Below are 17,241 nucleotides of genomic sequence, written 5' to 3'. Positions count from 1 at the left end.
GGGACAACAGTTAAGAAACATCATCCCTTGGAACTAGAAGTCAGTATGAAGACCTTAGGATGGAATAAATATGAAGCGCTCTTGCCTTCTGCTTTCATCTCATCAACAGAGCAACACTGTTGGTACATTATACTTCTGGTTATGACAGCTGATTTCACAGACTTTGGGTAGGAGAATGCATATTCTAGGGCATATTGCCCATAGGTCCCAGCCTGGTGCTCTCAATTGGCAGCAACCAAAACAGTGAATTGCCCTTCTTTAGAAAATTAAAGTAGCCACAGGTTCATTTGATTCCAGTTGAATAGCCAGTACTACATGATGCTTGGTCAAGAGTTCATTAAATAATTGGTTTATTCAAGCAAATTAGCACAACACGTTTAGCAGTGAGTAGCTAATGAAGGGCACATTATGCTGCTTCTTTTGTGTAGTTGGATGTGGGCCCCATGCAGATCACAACTGTATGTGGCTACTACTGCTCTGCCATGGCAGGACCAGTGGTGCTGGTTGGTGCCACGCTGTTTGTGTCATTGTGATAGTCTTCTTCCTAGTGCTTCTCTTTTTGTTACTTCAAGAAGATAAATCAATTTTCTGCCCTGCAGTCTCAGAGAACTCTATGGTACAGAAGGACTCCTGCACCAAAGAAACCGCCCCGAGTTTTGTTGAATTTTTGTGGCAACTGAAATGGGAGAAAATTTGGTAGGTGCTACTGAATTTTCATGGGAATGGGATGGAAATGAAAGGTGATACACCTTAGTAGGTTCTAGGACAGGGATGAGCAGCTGTTAGGGCTTGGGGGGGGGCACACTGTTCCCCAGAAGACCTTGGAGAACCACTTCCTCCTGCTCCTCACCTTTCCTTTCCCTCCTAAGCGCACCCCTGGTCCATGATCCCTAGGAGGGTGGGACATGCTTTCCTTCCACAAACCATGCAAGGCCAAGCAGATGTCATGGTGAATTCCTGAACATCAAAAATATGGCCATGTAAGTCTGGAAAATCAGTATGCAAGGGATTTTGTATCATCTTTGGGTGAAAGAAAGAAATTGGTAACATGTGCTTCGTAGACTTAAGCCTACCTCCTCAGATTCTTTCTTGAACATCCAGGTAGGGATGCAGTTCTGTTCCATCCACACATTTAACCTATGAATGGAAGAAAAGCATGGAAAGTACACATTTATAGGCTGGAATCCTGTTGGTACATATACAAGCATAACTTCTCATCACACCAGCGTATGTTGTTTTAAAGTATGCAAAGAGGCATTCAGTATTCCCCATTACCATGTATGGACATGAGAGCCAGACAGTGAAAAAAGGGGATAGGAAGAAAATAAACTCATTTGAGATGTGATGCTGGAGAAGTGTGTTGAGGATACCATGGAAAAAGAAAAACAGATGGCTTCTTGGACAGATCAAGCCCGAGTTCTCCCTTAGAGACCAAGATGATCAAATTGAGGTAGTTGTACTTTGGACACATCATGAGAAGACATGGCTTATTAGAAAATTCAATAATGCTGGGAAAGGCAGACAACAGTAGAAAGAGAGGAAGATTGCACATCAGATGGTTAGACTCAATCAGGGAAGTCACAGGCCTAAGGACTTTATCACACAGGAGGCTTCCCATGAGTAAATCCCCATGAAATCATCAGAAATCGTGGAAGAAGCATGATCGGGGTTCACACTGCCGTGTGCTTCTCCCCTCAGCAAATCGCTATGGAGGCATCGGTGCTTGCTTCTCCTGTCAGTAAATCATCCTTGGAGCTGCCATTTGGTAATAATAGGATCTTCCATTATTGCCAAATAGCGGCTCCATTTTTAAAAATATTTTGATCCTTCCAGATTTTGCAGGAAAATATGGAGTGCTCCTTAGTGATAGCGGGTGGCTGACTACTCACGTGTTCCACTCTGCTGGCACAAGTTACTCCCTCTGGGGTCACAATGAGGCATCCAGCCCTAAGATCATAATTGGGCCTCTTATTTCTGACCTCAGTGGGAGTGACTCACACCAGTGGTCCTGGTGCCAGGTGAAACAGAAAAAGGTGCATATAAAAAGCCACATGGCATTGCTACAGAGCGCAGAGATAATGGGGGAATCCAGGACAGCTGGTATAGAAGCATCCCTTTTCTTCCTGAATGGAAATTAATTGGATTAGTTGGTGATGGGGTATATATAAGCATTGACAGGTCAGTTGCACATATGGATGGGGAAAGGGGCAGAAAGGAGGCAGTGGTATGATTGATTATGCTCTATCAATGGGATCACAGTCATAGCCTCCTATTTTTGCAAAAGGAAAACAAATCAAAGTAAATCAGCTAAAAACCCAAACTGATACGGCTTTGAGAAAATAAAGAATTTTCCATCAAGCTCTAATATCATTCCGTAATTGGTCATTAAATAACCTTGAATATCAGTCTTGTAAAGACAGCTTTTGATGATCCAGCAGCATCATAACAGTACATCTCCTTTCTTCTTTTTTTCTCCTCCACCTCTTCTTCCTTCCTCCTCCTTCTCCTATTGTTCATTTGATAGCGAATGCCTAATCTGCTTTGCAGTTCTGTTCTTTCTTCTTTCTCTTGAAGGGAGCTATTGCATTATTTTGCACCTCAGGGAAAGCCAGCTTTGCCTCCCAGGGAACCTGCCAGCATCTGCATCAATCAGGTGGCATGATAGGTAGTTTAACATTCATGACCAAGCGTCATGCTATTGTTAGAACAGGCTCCTGGAATGATTTCAATAGCATCTACTTTATATAGCAAAAAAGCATTTAAAACTGAGGAAATAGCTGCTGCTTGACCAGTAGGCTCTATGCAGTTAGCAGAAGGCATGATTCCCACTTAACACTTTCTACAGGTTTTTCACTTTCTTCCATGTCACCCCCCACTTTACTTTTGCTGCGCTCGCAAAACCAGAAATAGCATGCATATAAAAAAAGCCACTAGCATACAATTTTCAAGCAAAATGGGGGGGGGGGGGTTGATTTTAAATAGGTCAGTGAATTGATATGATATGGCAAGTACTCTGTTGCTACATTTCATACTAGAGCTAATATCTCTAAGTGACAACACTGATGCAAGTTTGCTTTGATGGACCAATGTGTACATGACAGCTGAGATACCACAGCATGTGCAGTTTGGACGGATGATGGAAAGTGACAACCAGCTTCCATATATGTTCCCTAAGATACTGGAAAATCAGAGGGTAAATACTGGAGAATTAGAGGGTAAATCCAGTCCAACCCCCTGCCGTGCCAGAACTCACAATCAAAACATCCCCAACAGATGGTCATCCAGGCTCTGTTTAAAGACCTCCAAGGGAGGAGACTCCACCACACTATGAGGGAGTGTGTTCCACTGTTACATAAATATGTGTATTGACAAGCACATATGTGCGTAGGGAGCCCTGGTAGTGCAGTGGTGAAATGCCTGTACTGCCTGTACTGCAGCCATAAGATTGTGAGTCTGATCACAGGAAGGACTCCAAGGTCTACTCAGCCTTTGATCCTTTTGTAAGTCACCAAAATGAGTACCCAGCTTTTGGGGGGCACTTAGCTTACACATTGCAAACCGCATAGGGAGTGCTCAGTTCACTGATAAGTGGTATAGAAATGCTATTGCTATTGCATGCACAGTGGCAGCACATGTGCAACTCATCCTCTGCAACCTTGAACTGAATGCAGACATTCCACGTTGGACAAAAATGTCCAGCTGCTTTGGCATGGAAACTTAAGCATGCATATGAAACCAAGAGCCTTCCAAACACCATGTAGTTCTAATCTGCTGCTTTAACTGGTCTCTACCTTCACTGCAGGGAGGCTAATGCAATCCATGGCTACTAATAGAGACTAAGGCAACAAGGAAACCATAAGTGTGAAAGGTCATATGCAAATATGACACTGAAGAACAGAACAGAGCATTTCCCTCCACATGCATTTTCTATCCTGTTGCAAACAAAATGTTTTCAGATTGGTAGACAATTCCCCTTCTCTCTGCAGAAATTGTCTAGTTCCAGTAGCAGCTGGTGGCTTCCATTTTCATGTGGTGATTAATCCATTCTGGATTTGGGTCTGAATCCTATTGCAAAAACAGGTTCAGCATCTGGGGAAATACTTGTAAAATGTTTCTCACTAAATCCCAGAAAAGATCTTCTACCCCATGGGCATTTGAGACCCAGTCATCATTTTCTAAAAAGAAATAGAAAAAAATTCTTGGCTTATATGACTATATGTAAGCATTACAGGAATCTTTTAACTCATTTCATAATTGAATTTCATAGTGGGATGCTTAAATATTATTTTGCAATTTAGTAACAGTGGAGAAAAGAAGCTTATTGACTAATGAAGAAGCAGAAGCCCATTGCCTGCCTCCATAGACCATGGACATTGAGAAGTATGCCTAATTGGATCCATTTCAACCTATGTGTCAATGGTAAGCTCCAAAAAACAGCCACATGTCAAAACACACCCACAACAACTTAAATTACTGTGCATACATGTCAAAAAGCTTGTCAAAAATGTGATATAACAGCAACCCCTTTGTAAGCTAGAGCTACTGGAAACATACTTAACAATCTTATTCTTGTTCTTTTATTTAAAGAATTTCAGTGCATCATGATAACAGCATCATTCATTCATACCAGTTCCTAAACAATGAAGCTGACTTATCATTAGGCCGTTAGTCCATCTCATGCTCTGTTACCTTCTCTGGCTGACTTAGGATCTTCACAGACTGGCGATAAATGCCAGCCTCAGGGCAAAGTGGAGGCATGGCGTCCACACAACACATGCCCCAATGCTGCCCTGATGCTGTTATCACATCATGTGCCTGATCACATATCATGCGGCAACAAGGCACTCCAGGTGATGCTGTCAAAAGGAGTGCCAGAAGGTGCCACTGTGGTAGCAAAGGTGCCCTTTCTGTAATTCAAAAAGGAGTTGCTTTTTGCAGCTCATTTTCGTGCCGCAAAAATGCCAGTTCGGGGATGCGGCATGTAGTTGCTGAGGCCCCAATCCAGTGCTGAAAGGGGTGGCTTCAGGCTGTCCCTCAGGGACAGCCTGGTCAGCCCCAAAGTTCTTGTCACAAAAGTTCAAAGTTTTTAAAAAACCCATCAGTGATCATGCTATCTGAGGGCTTCTTGGAGCTATAGTTCAAGAACATCGCATTTCCAAATTTTGCTTTTAAATAGAGCTGTTAGGCACAAAACATGACCCTCTCTACATTCATATCAAATGGCCCACTCCACCCAAATGTACACTTCAGAGCCATAGGTTCTGTCTGCACAGACCAAATAAAATGGCCTTCCCTGTCCAAAGGAGACTGGATGATGCATGGGCCAACTCTGGTTCTGGTGCAAACAGACTGGATGATGTCAGGCTTGTTCAGCACCAGAAATAGGGCATACTCATCTTAAAATACTCCTTTGTTTTCTCCAGATCTTCCAGGAAGATTTGGAGGCCTCTGTTCTGATGTTGGGCAGCTGTTTGAAATGTGTCCTACTATGCCACCTGGCAAGCCCACTGCATCCACTGTGAGTCACTTGCTCTGAGGCCAGAACAAGGTGTTTAGCCCTCTGGTCATCACTGTGGGCCTCATTCTGACCTCAGAGTGAAATGCTGTGCTGCAGTGGTGGATGCATCTGGAAGCACAACAGAATGCACACATGAACAACCAACCAATAACAGAACTGAAAGTAAGGTGTTGGAGCGACTTTGAGTCAGGATATTTTGGCCTGGTCCCCAAGTATCCTGGCATGATACTGGATAATCATGTTAGTTTGAAATACCAGTATGCAAAGGGATCTTGTTCTGCCCCCATGGTGGCATGACGCTGTGCACTGCTCCACATGGTACGCAGTGTCATGCTGCTCCTCTGGTACTGTGATTATATGATGCAGCACCAAAGGAATGCCTTAAAGCTGTGGGGCTGCAGCTATTGTGCCCTTTCCAGGGTGCAAAAAGGAGCCTCTTCTTGTGGCTCCTTTTTGCACCCTGCAAAGATCAGATTGATGGCGCAGCATGCGGTTGCCACAGCCCTGATCCAGTGCAGCTGGAGGTGTCTGCAGGCTGTCCCTTAGGGGCACAGGCTCTTGGTCTGCTTCTTCAGATGTATCCAGTGATGTCTGGATACTTGGAGGTCCCAAAAATGCTTAGGACCACATGTGGCCACAGACTATTTTCCCAATCCCTGTTCTGGAGTGGTGGATTGGAAGCAGGCAGCCTTCCAGATGTTGTTTGACTGAAAATCCATGTAGTCCTAGACAGTGTTGAAGGATACTGGAAACTGCAGTCCAACAACAACTGGAACAGTTTATGATTTCCACTACTGTCCTAGAGCTTGTGACTTGAAATTCTCCATTAGCCTCAATATCCAGATGTATTTCTTGAGCATGAGTATCAAAGCTTTTTTAGCTCATGCATCCAAGAAGACCCCACCTACGCATGGACATCTACCTATTTCAGATTCAAAGTTTTCTCAGATTTCTCTGCACTATTCCTATTCACCTCCTATCAAGCAGCAGAGGAGGAAGATTCATTCAGGATGTGCAGACAATGCTTTGCTCTTTGCATGCAAGTGTAAGTAATTAGATCAAGATCCTATTGTGCAAAGTGAAGTCTCTCCCTGCTGCTTCATTAGGATGGCTAATAATTACTGTCAAGTCGATTTTGACTTATGAGGTGACCCTATGAATGAGTCACTCTGCTATCAACAACCCTGCTCAAACCCTCCAAGCTCAGGATCCTAGCTCCAGATAGGAAGAAAATTAATTCATTTGAGATGAGGTGATGGGGTGCTGAGGATATTGTGGATGGCCAAAATGACAAACCATTGGGTCATAGAACAAATCAAGCTGGATGACTAAATCAGATGACTAAATTGAGGCTCTCATATTTTGACCACATCATGAGAAGCCACAATTAATTAGAAAAGACAATGATACTGGGGAAGGTAGAGGACAATAGAAAACTGCATGTCAGATGGATAGACTCAATTGGGGAGACCATGGCCTGTGCCTACTGTAAATGACTTGAGCAGAGAGGTAGTGGGGCTTGGAGATGTCTCATTCACAGGATCTCTATGAGTTGAAGTTGACTTGAAGGCACCTAGTAACAGCAACAACACCCACTTCTAATGTGGTCTTCATATTTTCTTACTGTTTCCCCAATTAACGAGCATTATTGTCTTTTCCGAATGTACGAACCTCTAGAACCCTAAGATCTTTAGGAGTAAGCTTTCTCTTAATCCTGCCACCATCAGAGGCCCACCTGGTGTGGACATGAGAGCGAGCCTCCTCAGTGGCTGCTCCCACCCTCTGGAACTCCCTTCCATATGAGGCTAGGCTGCCCCCTTCCTTGCTTTCCTTTTGCAGACAGTCAGAGACATTTTTATTCAGGCAGTCTTTCAAAATATGAGGGTGGTTTTTATACGGAGTGTGTGCTCTAGTTATATTTTATACCTTTATAAGTTTTATGCACTTTTATACTGCTTTTAGCCAGATGATTTACTAATTTTTTTAACAATGTAATTGTTTTCTTTAAATTTTATTGTACATTTTAAATTGTTTTATCTGTTTTTAAATTATTTTATCTGTGAGCCACCTTGGGTCCCTTTCTGAGAGAAAAGCAGGATAGAAAATAAATAAATAAATAAATAAATAAAATAATTTCCCAATGAATCATATTGTCCCATGATATGTCCAAAGTAGACAGCATCAGTTTTGTTATCTTTGCTTCTAGTGAGAGTTCAGGCTTGATTTGTTCTAAGAGCCATTTATTTGTCTTTTTGGCAGTCCGTGCTATTTCATAGAATCATAGAATCATAGAATCGTAGAGTTGGAGGAGACCACTAGGGCCATCCAGTCCAACCCCCTGCCATGCAGGAAATCCAATTCAAAGCATCCCTGACAGATGGCCATCCAGCCTCTGTTTAAAGACCTCCAAGGAAGGAGACTCTATCACCCTCCGAGGGAGTGCATTCCACTGTCGAACAGCCCTTACTGTCAGGAAGTTCCTCCTAATGTTGAGGTGGAATCTCTTTTCCTGTAGCTTGCATCCATTGTTCCGGGTCCTGTTCTCTGGAGCAGCAGAAAACAAGCTTGCTCCCTCTTCAACATGACATCCTTTCAAATATTTAAACAGGGCTATCATATCACCTCTTAACCTTCTTTTCTCCAGGCTAAACATCCCCAGCTCCCTAAGTCGTTCCTCATAGGGCATGATTTCCAGACCCTTCACCATTTTTGTCGCCCTCCTTTGGACACGCTCCAGTTTCTCAATGTCCTTTTTGAACTGTGGCGCCCAGAACTGGACACAATATTCTAGGTGGGGCCTGACCAGATCAGAATACAGTGGCACTATTACTTCTCTTGATCTAGACACTATACTTCTATTGATGCAGCCTAAAATAGCATTGGCCTTTTTAGCTGCCGCATCACACTGTTCACTCATGTTCAACTTGTGGTCTACTTGGACTCCTAGATCCCTTTCGCACGTAGTTTCATTCAGCCAGGTGTCACTCATCCTATATCTGTGCATTTTATTTTTCCGCCCTAAGTGCAATACCTTACATTTCTCTGTGTTGAATTTCATTTTGTTAGCTTTGGCCCAGCTTTCTAGTCTATTCAGGTCATTTTGAATCTTGATCCTGTCCTCTGGGGTATTAGCTATTCCCCCTAATTTGGTGTCATCTGCAAATTTGATAAGTATGCTCCCAATTCTGTCATCCAGGTCATTGATAAAGATGTTGAATAGCACTGGGCCCAGGACAGAGCCCTGTGGGACCCCACTGGTCACTTCTCTCCAGGATGAAAAGGAGCCATTGTTGAGCACCCTTTGGGTTCGGCCGGTCAACCAATTACAGATCCATTTAACAGTTTCTTTGTCTAGCCCACATTTTACAAGCTTGTTTGCAAGAATGTCATGGGAAACCTTGTCAAAGGCCTTACTGAAATCAAGATATACTATATCCACAGCATTCCCTTCATCTACCAAGCTGGTAATTTTATCAAAGAAAGAGATTAGGTTTGTCTGGCATGACTTGTTTCTCTGAAACCCATGTTGACTTTTTGTGATTATGGCATTGCCTTCTAGATGTTCACAGACTCTCCTCCAGCACAACATCTCAAATGATTTAATACAGTTCCTATTACTTTCCAATTTACAGGCACTCTTGTCCAGAATTATAATCCACCTTCTCAGATGCACTAATGGAATACATTATTGAAACCACAGTTATTTACATACAGTTACATAGTCCTAGGACTGGGATCCTTTTCAAAGCAAAATTTAATTAATTAATTTAATTTAATTTAATGGCAGAGCCCTCCCTCCATGGCTAACTGTCATCATCCAGCCTGGAGGGAGTGAGGGGGTGGGTAGGGGCTAATTTTGTATTGCAATGTTTACTGTACACCGCTATGATCATTGTGGAATAGTGGTCTATAAATAAAACTTATTATTATTATTATTATTATTATTATTATTATTATTATTAATCTGATCCTAGGATGAAATCACCACATTACTCTCTGCCTTATCAACTAGGAATCTTGATTCCCTTATGGAAATGGTTGGATATTTTTGTCTGTTGTACATCTTGATTCAGTTCAAGGTGATGGAGTTGTGCATATGGTACAATTGTCTATACATATGTATGTGTGTATGTGATAAAGGGCAAGAAGTTGGAACACATAAATACATACACATCAATTTTGCATTGGACAATCTTTCAGTTGTACTACATTGCCATTCAATACAAGGGTCACATAGCACAATCATTGTTTTTCCCCAGCACATTGTAGTGTCCTCACTATCCACTGTTATTTCCTTTAATCTATGATAACTGATGGGACCTATTCACATACAGAATTATAGCACCATCATTCTAGTTGTTCTTGTTCCATCCTACAGAATCCTGAGATTGGCAGTTTAGGAAGGAAAAATTAGAATTCATGCCCAGAGAGCCCTAGTGCTTCACTGAATTATGAACCCCAAGATTCCATAGGACACAGCATGAAAGTTAGGAGGGAACAATAGTGCTATCATTTTGTAGTGTGGATGGGCCCCTGGCTTAGCCAGAAGTTACTTGTGATTCACCCATCTGCAGATATCTCCTCCATTATAAATGTGGATTAGCAAAGCTAGAATACAGAAATGGCTTTCAACATCCAATTGCCCTTAACTAGAAGTGGGAATCTAGTTTATGTGTGAATGAGAGGGGAAGAGTTCTATCAAAGGATGATACTCAAAATGAGGGGCACATTTATTCATTTTGTTATCAATGTGTATCTTTCCCTTCATCACATTCTAGTAGTATCTCAGACTCCTTTCAAAACACACCAACAGTCACATACTTTGAGACCTTGGTGATATGCAAATTTATTAAAATGAAATCAATTAAAAGCCAGATCATTAATCAACTGTAAAGAAAAAAACAACACCCACCCTTGGATCTGTGGACAGGCCTAACAAATTACATGCACAGGGGCGGGGGGCTTACAGAGTTGCTACTGAATTATTTAATCAGATACTATTGACCAACAACATGTCTTATTAATTTCCTAATAATGTGCAAAGGGCAATCCATAGCAATTAAACACAAAGGAAGCAATCTAGGAAGCTTTGTGCCAGTGCATCCTCCAGTTCTTTTTAAGAAGAGGGCGTCTGAGGCCCACTGAGGATGGATGGAGCTTCAGTGCATTGGCTACAATGTCCAAGATCATCAAGTCACAACTGTGGTACTTGAGTATGGAAATGTATTTTCTTGTCTTCATTTCCTACAAAACATGCCTTATTAATATGTTGAAGTAACTGTTTTGAAAAGTGAGAACACAAGTGGAAGTATGCTAATTGGGACAGACAAATCCCTGTTGGCACCCATAAGGTTGAGATGCTGTGATTATTGCTAAATATATGGAAGCCCTTTCAATAGCAAGATTCTTCTGTTTTCTTCCTAGCTTTTCTTCATTGTGGTAGAGAATAATAAATAAAACAATACTGGCTGTCAATTATTTTTTGGGGGTTGTGTAAATCTGGGATGTTCAAAGTGCAGACCCAGGTCACAATTTTAAAATAAATCCTTACTGCCTCTTTCCATTGCACTATTTTACATAGATTAGTAAACATGTAGTTCTTCAGGTATTTTCTTGGCTTTTTATCATGACCTATTTTTCGTATGAAACGAATGGATCGTTTTACTCTGCATTTCAGTTATGCTTTCATACATCAAAAGTTGTCTACTTTTTTCATATACTATCATAAACATATTTTTCTACAAAGAAGGAAAACTACAACTTTAAAATTTCATGTTATACCATTATTATTATTATTTATTGAAAAGACCAAATTGAAGATTTAAGTTCCATTTGGTCCATTTAACTCATGATTTCAGGAAGGAACATCCCTATGGGGCCTGAAAGCAGTCTTGCTCCATCTTGCAAAATGTACCTTGGAGGCCCTGCCCATCCCCCAAAGCACATCAGAACACCAATTTTCTTCTGCAGTCCCTCTCAAAATGGGGGCAGGAAGTGATAGGAAGGAGTGCAGAGGCAATTGGACATATTTGGTCTCTCTCTGTGTCTCTCTTTCTGGTGCTGCCTTTGTGGGAGGGGTTCTGGGGAAAAGTTGCCCATCCCTGCTGTTAAAGATCTTAACTGATGTACCTATCATGACATTGAATGTTGCTATTCCTTAATGTAGATGAGGATGTCAAATGCCACATAACTGTTAGAAATGTAAGAGTCCTGCTGGATAAAACCAGCATTTGGGTCTGGATCCTGTTGGTAGTACTAAATAAAGTATACTCATATAATCCATGGAATATACATCAATGTTGATTCAGTTATTGATTCATTTGCTCTATTTTAGTTGGGTCTAACAATAAATTCAGGTCTCTCTTCTCACAGTACCTATGAACAGTGCCAAAAAGCAAGACACGACGATAATAGCACTCTCCTACCAATGTTCCCTAGTAACTACCACAATCTTCAGGTGCTTGAGATATCCTACAGCCATCTTCAGTAATACCTATTGATATTCACACTTGTGCATCCTACAGAAATTTGTCTATTTGCCTTTCATATCATCTAAGGTGCTGGACACTGTAACATCCTTGGGTAGCAATTTCCATAGTTTACCTATGTATGGTATGAAGAAGAACTTCCTTTTGTCTTGCCTGAATCTTTCACCACTCAGTTTTCTTGGAAGACTCCAGGTTCTAATATTATGAGAGTGGGATAAATCATGTCCTTCTCTTCTTTTCCTCTAAAGTGAATATTTCTTATGTGGGATAGCCAGTTTCATTTCTATGCACTTTCTCATTGTTCTAGAACTCTGTTCAGTTGAGCCTGATTCTGTGTCTGTTATTAATTTTGTTTTGAAACATGCATAAAAATCAATGCACACGTTTCTGTTCACTTCTCATAAAGTATGCATCCACCATGCATTTTTTTTCAAAATTTTTCATTTTTTTTCAAATCTTTCATTTCCTGTGTAGATTCTCCAACCATGCTTATTTTTGGCAAGCCATTTTCCTCTATAATACTGAATTTCCACCATTATTTCCACTATTAGATATATATTTGTATACACATTCCCATCTTCGTCACATTTGGAATACTGAATTTAAGGGTACAATTCTGTTCTGACTTGCTTAAAGATTAAAGAGGTGGCAAAATTTCTGAAACAGAGAAAAAAAGTTCACACACGTTTAAATAGTATATGCTTCTGTCATTTCCCTTCTGACTTGTCCCCCCCCCCCCCCCCCCAGTTAGAAAGGACCAAGCATTGTAATTTTTCCTTGTACAAGAATTGTTCCAACCCTTTGGCCATTTTGTATGTGTCTTTTGTGCACTTTCTTCACCTGCATTTTCTGCACCTTCCTTAAACCATCTAAATGCAAATTTGTTTTAAATTTAACTTTGTATGTCCTTCACAGAGAGCCAGTGTGGTGTAGTAATTTACATGTTGGACTAGGACTGTGGAGATCAGAGTTTTAATCCCTGCTTGGCCATGAAAATCCACTGGGCAACTTTCAGCAAGTCACACTTTTTTAGCCTTGGAGGAAGGCAATGGCAAACCTCCTCTGAAAAAGGTCTTGCCCAGAAAACCCCATGATAAGCCTAGCGCCTTAGTGTGATCATAAGCTGAAGGTAAATCTGAGCTGAAGGTAAAGGTTTCTTCTTTGACATGATTGTCTTGTCTGTCTGCAGGGTGTTGGTGCTCATCTCCATTACTAAGCCAAGGGAGCCAGTGTTGTAAAAGATGACCCCATGGCCATATGGCCAGAATGACTGCATGGAACCTGTTACCCTCCCAACTAAGTTTATTTATCTACTTGTACTTTTACATACTAGGTTGGCAAAAGCTGGGACTAGTGACAGGAGCTCACTCTGTTATGCAGCATTTGGGTCTGGAACCGCTGATCTGCCAACTTTGGAATCGTCAGAGTCAGTGTCTTAACCAGTGAGCCACCCCATTGCAAATTGTTTCTGGAGTTGGCCCTCCATATCAGGGATTTGGTTCCAGAACCCCATGGATACCGAAAAACATTGGACCTCAAATCCCATTAGCATCAATGGATGCTGATGGGTGGTGACTTGCATACACCACCATTGACAATAATGGGGGCCCGGCCACCTGCAGATGCTCCTATTCATGGATGGCTAACCCAGTGATATGGAGGGCCAACTGTATGGCCATTGGTCAGTAACCAAAACTCTTCCCAAATCTGCTTTTCAAGCTGTGAAGCTCCTAGCACAAGCATTTCCAGGTTGCTGTTTGGCGATGAGCAGGGATGCATCCAACTCTTTTCCTGTAGCTGGATGCACTGTAACAGGTAACTGCAGGCTACAGAAAAAGAGCTGAATGCTTCATCTCCCTGCTCTCCACCAATATGGACCTAGCCATATTTTTTTTTGGGGGGGGGGAGCTGCACTGTTTAAAAGGTAGGTTTGGGGTGGGGGAGATGTAGCTACAAAACTCTAGCTGTCTCCATATCTATGGCCCGTTCTGCACGGGCATAAAGTACATGCTCTGCGCGTACTAGGGTTAGAAAGGGGCATCACTTCCTGACACCCCTAACCCTAATATGAGCGGAGCGTGCACAAAATGGCAGTGCCCTTTCCACGTGGGCACCGCCATCTTGACGTAGCGGATGCGTTGTGTCCGCATGTCGTGCGGCGCATATGACGCCGCGAGTGCGCCGTTGGCACTGTGCGATGTCACAATTGCGCCGCAAAGAAAAGCACCATTTTGGCGCTTCTTATTTGCAGCGAGGAGGACCTGCGCGGTTTGGACGCTAGGGCTCCTCCGCACTGCAAGTGATGGCTGCTGCAGACCGCCTGTTTTGGGCGGTCTGTAACGTGCCCCAGTTTCCTGAACCAGGACCTCAGTCATTAGGTTAAACTATGTAACAGAAATATGACTCCTCGGTCTCTAGACAAGGACAGCCACTTTGGGGATGAAGAACCACCTGTAGGAGCAGCACACTTTCACTCTTTCTAAACCACATCCTTGTGAGTTTTGAAATGCACATCTGTGAATCCCCAAAAAGCCACTGTCAGTAGAGCTTACTGGCCAAGGTGATTCACATGCAGTAGAAGATGATCACTTATGGTTAAGATTATGGGGTTTTGCATTTTATTCCCTACCTTGTGCAGAAGGATGGAGTAGACTAGGTTAACTTCAGGTTTACCTGGCCCTAGACCAGGAATGAGCATATTGTGGCTCTTAAGCTGTATGTGGACCTTGATCCTCACTTTTGCTTTGTTTTGCATTTCTTAAAATGCGTGATTTTGGAGCCATCACCATTTGAAGACTGCAGAGGAAAACTGAGGTGCTTAGGCTTGCTCAGAAGGAGTGCAGCTTGCAGGGGGTAGTTCTGTGGGGGTAAATAGGTCTCTGGCCCCCATGTCTACCCATCCTAGGCCAACCCTTTAGCCATGATGACAGCACATTATATTGTACCTACCTATCAGATAACTATCTCTTCTATGGATGATTTCACACCAGAACTCTATGATGCCCAATAATTCAATGTGACTTTCATTAAACTTTTTTTTAAAAAACTGCAACACACATCACTCTTCACATTTGGATATAAAACTTATGTCTCTGTGTTAGGTGTGTGTATCTTTTTCAAGTTATCCAATAGAAGATGAATTGATATTCTATGAATGCACGTCCAAGGTACATTTTTTGGCATCAGCTGAAACTTCAGACAGTTGTGTTGATCCTGCTGAGAGATTCACTATCATTTGGAGTAATTATTCCTTATAATTATGTTGTAAATATTATGCTTGGGGTGGAAAAGAAAGAGCAATTCCCGGGAGCTTTCAAAATACCTTTCCTTCGTTCTTTTCCTCTTCTCTTTTCTCCTTCCACATCCACGTTTCCCACTTTCTCCTGGAGAAGCTAATAACTGTATATTGACAATCACAGACATTATCAGGCCAAATTAAGGTTTAAATCACCGAGGAGAAAAACCAGTTTTCCCTGTGTATGTCTCTTCCTCAGCAGAAATCGTGAGAGATCTGATTTCACACTTTACATTCTGTTTCATGCCTTTATCTTTGTCACGGACCATTTGTCTTTTCCACTGCTTCATACTTCTTGCTCAGTGCTACCTTTTGTTATGCCAGAGTCAGTAAAGCCACTATTTCTCAAAGGAGGTGGAGGGGGACATACCTGTGAAGGCACCAGTTGGGGGTGGACTCTATGAAATTTTACATTGGGGAGGGAAAGGCTATTCCAAAATATATTTTAAAGGTCAGAAAACCTTTTTTTTTTAAAGTGCTGAGAAATCACAATATGAAGAATCCTGGTCTGATGAGAATCCCTGCAGTTTGGATCTTATTCTGCACAAAATTTGTACATTGTTGTTTCACACAGAAAATAGACTTTTCTGCACGGATAATAATAGTTTCATGAAGAAATCTTAATGTCTGCACAGAAAAGATTTTCTGCGCAGAAAAAAATAGCTGTAATTGGTGATTTGTTCTGTGAAAAAATCACAGATGGTTGATTTGCATAGAAAACAACATTTTCTTTACAGGAATGGATATTTTTGCATTGAAATATTATATTACATGCAGAAAATGCTATTTCCTACACAGAAAATGCTGTTTTCTGCACAAAACAACCATGTGTGACTTTTTCACAGCACAAATCCCCATTATAGCTTTTTTCAGCACAGAAAACTACATTTTCTGCACAAGAATTAATATTATTGCATTGAAATATTATTTTCCATTCAGGTAATGGCCTTTCCTGTGCAGAAAATGGCATTTCATGTACAGAAAAGGCTGTGAATTTTGCACAGAATAAATCCCAAATTGTGACTAACCCTTGAAACCTGCATGGTTTTTGAAGACTTTTTCATAGTGTGAAGAAAACCGCTGAAATTACTTGTTGCTACCTTTTAGAAGAAATTGTTGAATACCTATTTTGGATGCTGAATAGGACAGAGATGAAACAACAATCTAATATCAGATCTTTCCTCTGTGTGGACTGGAACATGCATTGAGACCTCCAAATTGAGTGGAAACTGGGGTTGTCATCTGCCCAGTTTTTTTCAGAATGAGATACATGGTACTTGTAAGAAAGGCACATAATATGTTATGAGTCACTGGCGGCCGTTCCAGACAGCCGCCATCATGAGGACGTCACGGCCGCGCCGCCTCTATACGGGGCGGCGCGGACGTGACATACTCGCTCCGCGCCAGGGCGCCTAGGGCGCCCTTAGCGCGGACCAGGAAGGAGCTCCGTTTCGGAGCTCCTTCCTGGTTTGCGGCGCCGCTTTGCTTCGCTGGGCGCAGCTTTCAGACGGCTGCGCCCAGCGAAGCAAGGGAGAAAGGGGCCAAGCGGCCCCTTTCTCCCCCTCCCTGCTGCCGCGGGGTGTCCTTGGGGCTTGAAGCCCCAAGGACACCCCTTTTCAGGCTGCGGGAAGCGGCGTTTTGCCGTTTCCCCCGCAGCCTGGAAAGCGGCGGATTGGGGCCTCAGCGGCTGCTGTTCTGGCCGCTGAGGCCCCGATACACCGGGGAAAGGGGCGGGTGCAGCCCGCCCCAAATGGGCGATCTATAACCCGCCTTAGAAAGAAACTAGAGATAACATTTCCAATGCCTTTATAGAAATCAAACCCTATCCTCCAAGAATTTGCCTTATCTCCTTTTCAAGCCATCCAAGTTCATGTAGATCTTGCTCTTTTCAGAAATAATTGCATGGAATGATATCCTATTGGTGTTTTACACACATGTAA

Source organism: Sceloporus occidentalis, unplaced genomic scaffold (genome assembly GCF_023333645.1).
Source record: "Sceloporus occidentalis isolate IW3139 unplaced genomic scaffold, rSceOcc1.0.p SCAF_1, whole genome shotgun sequence".
Lineage (NCBI taxonomy): Eukaryota > Metazoa > Chordata > Lepidosauria > Squamata > Phrynosomatidae > Sceloporus > Sceloporus occidentalis.
Note: the sequence above shows the minus strand (reverse complement) of the source record.